Below are 3,483 nucleotides of genomic sequence, written 5' to 3'. Positions count from 1 at the left end.
TATGTGTTTGATTAAATGCATAACTCATAAAATAATTGCTGCATAGTATCATTTTCATTAAAAGTATGAGTTAGCTTGCTGTTATAAAGACTCCTATCAATAAAGAGAAACCCTTGAGAACAAAAGAAAATAAAACAGAAAGAAAAGGAAGAAGAAAAGGCCAATGTGGCAAGAAAAATAAAGAATAAAGGTTGGACACCAATAGCTTGGACCCTAGGACATATGCCTGTGGTGTTCTTGTACTATGATATGCTTGGATAAGTAAATTCTAAGGGGTATTTTAAAACCCGGTCACTTAGATCAACTGATTTGGAATGACCAATTGAAAGTCCATAATAAAGAGCAACTTAGATACAGAACATTTAGTTATCCAAAGAGATGCTGGGCATCAATGATCTTAGGAAGAAATAGTGAGCCATGTGTCTGTGGTGGAAAGATGTTGAGTAAAAGAAAAAAAAATAAAGCCAAATGCTACTACTGCAACTTCAGACACCAAACCTCCAAAAGAATAAGCTTGTTAAGCATTATAAGAAAGAAAAGATAGCAAGGGAGTAATTAAAAAGTAAGTCTTATAACAGCAAGTTTAGCAAGCCTTTGAGGAAAGATGTATATTATGTAACAGCAACAATAATTGAGTTATCATTGTCTGCATAAAGACTCCATAAATCAAGTTCTGCTATTTGCTTAATAAGGATATGTATTCTTTTCTTGTTCATATTATTTTCTCTTAGTTTTGACGCTTGCTTGGGGACAAGCAACATTTAAGTTTGGTGTTGTGATGACAAGTCATCATATACCCATTTTTCAAGCTAATTTCACTTGTTTTATTAGTCTTTATGCACTTTCTTACATCCTAAGTAAGTGATTTGGAATGAAAATGCACAACTTCTTTAAATCAAGCAACTACCATTAAATTGATGCTAGCTCATGAGGTTTAAGCTAATTTTAATTGAATTTTAATTGATTTATAAGCCTTGTGAATTTAGTGATACTTTGAGTAGTTGTTTTGGTTTATTGTAGGTGAAGAAAAGAAGAAAAGAGAAAGCGTGGCTTAAGAAAGCGTGGCCCAAGGAGAAAAAGGCGTGGCGCATAAAAGAGGAGTGCAAGCATTGCCCTCCACAAGGGCACACTGCCCTCTAGGAGGGCAACATAAGGAAACGAGCCAAGAGAGGCAACGCTGCCCTGCCCACGACAAGGGCAGAGCACAAAATTGTGCCTTGGATCAAAGAAAGTAAAAACCTTGCCCTGCCCTCCACAAGGGCAGTATCGGGCTCACCAAAGGGAGAAATTCAAAGAAAAAGTTCACTATTGCTTTCCACAAGAATCGAAGACGGCACCATGAGGAAGCAAGGAACTATGCCTTACTTTGGTGCCAAGAAAATCAAAGAAAAGAGGAAGCGTGCGCGTCACACAAGGATCGAACACGGGGCTTCAATTTGGAAACATTGCCCTGCCCTCCGCAAGGGCAGGGCAGCATCTTGTGATGCACGGCCAGCGCACCATTCTGGCACACCAAGGGAAGTCTCGGCAGCACCAGCAACACGCACGGGCACCATTCTGGCGCACCAAAAAGTTCTGCCCTGCCCTCTGCGAGGGCAGTGCAGCATCCTGCACGCTCCAACACACCATACGCACGCACCATGGGCCAAATGCTTCATTTTCTGCCCTGCCCTCCACAAGGGCAGGGCAGCCTCCTGGGAGCTACTTTCTTCATGGGCTAAAATTGGATTAAAAATACAAAAAAATTCATTTCTTCACCAAATCAAAAGCCCATCCAAATCCTAAGATCCAAGAATAGAAAGTGTATAAATAGGAGATAGTTTGATGTAATTAGGACCTTTCCTTTACTTTTGAACTTTGATCTTTCTTTTGAGCTTTGAATCTTCATTTTTATTTTTAACTTTCTCTTGGAGACTTCACTAAATTTCAGAGAATTGGGGAGAAGAATTGATCTCTCTTCTTCCTCGTTCTTGCTGGAGCATTTTTACTTTTCTTGTTTGAGTTTTGGGTGTGAAGAATTGAGGAAATTCTGTCTCAATCTCCATTCAAAATCTCTTTAATTCATCTTCTGCATAATTGAGTTTAATTACAATTCCTTTACTGCTTCTTCTTCAATTTCTTGTTAATTGCTTTGTGAACTTGGATCTGGGAAAGGAATTGAGATCTAGACTCTGCTATCTAGTCTCTAAAGCCCTGAGATCTCATTTTCCTTTTGGTTCTTCTGTGAACCCCTGCTGCAATTTAATTTCATTTCCTGTTTGAATTCTAGTTGCTTCCAATTCATCTTCTGCTGTATTAATCATTGCAATTTAATTTTCCTTGCTGAAATTCTGAATTCCCAATCCTCAACCCCCTTTTTCTATTCAAGCAATTTATATTTCTTGCACTTTAAGTTACTGCAATTTACATTTCTTATTACTTGATGCGACCCGGTACACTTGCCGGTGAGTTTTGTGTTGGATCGTTTTCCACACATCAAGTTTTTGGCGCCGTTGCCGGGGATTGAAATAGATTGACAATGATTAAGTGAAGTGGAAATCTAGATCAAGCACTTTTTCTTTTCTGTTGCTTTAATTTTGGCTAACACACCAACTGTTTGAATTTTTGCTTAAACTAACTAAAACTTCATTCTAGCAATAGATTGAAGTTTTCATTAGTTTTCTGGATCTGTGTGTTTATTGTTGTGTGTTTGTATGTCAGGTACAGGAAGATCTTCTCCTATCCTCTCTGAAATTGACCAAAGAACTCTTCGAAGAATAAGAAGAGCTGAAAGAGGGAAGAACGTTGTTGGAGAGGAAGAGTCTGAGGAGGAATTCCAAGAAATGGAAGGAGATCCATCAAATCTCAATCAACCAGGAGGAGGGGCCAACAATAACACACAACAAAGAAGAGTCCTGGCTTCCTACACATTTGCAAATGCTAGACCCTGTGGAAGTAGCATTCTTACTCCTAATGTTAATGCAAACAATTTTGAACTAAAGCCACAACTCATCACTTTGGTTCAAAACAACTGCTCTTTTGGAGGAGGGCCATTGGAGGACCCAAATCAACACTTATCTACCTTCTTGAGGATTTGTGATACTGTGAAAACCAATGGTGTGCCTCCTGACAGCTACAAGCTGTTGCTCTTTCCATTTTCTCTCAGAGACAAAGCCACCCAATGGCTAGAGACATTTCCAAAGGAGAGCATCAACACTTGGGATGACTTGGTGAGTAAGTTTCTTGCCAAATTTTATCCCCCTCAAAGGATCATAAGATTGAAGACTGAGATGCAGACATTCACTCAAATGGAGGCTGAAAATTTATATGAAGCATGGGAAAGATATAAGGCACTATTGAGGAAATGCCTACCAGAGATGTTCACGGAGTGGGATAAGCTGCAGAACTTCTATGAGGGACTCACTCTGAAGGCTCAAGAAGCACTTGACCATTCAGCTGGAGGCTCATTACAACTCATGAAAACTACAGAGGAAGCTCAAAATC

This window comes from Arachis duranensis, chromosome 2 (assembly GCF_000817695.3).
Source record: "Arachis duranensis cultivar V14167 chromosome 2, aradu.V14167.gnm2.J7QH, whole genome shotgun sequence".
NCBI lineage: Eukaryota > Viridiplantae > Streptophyta > Magnoliopsida > Fabales > Fabaceae > Arachis > Arachis duranensis.
Note: the sequence above shows the minus strand (reverse complement) of the source record.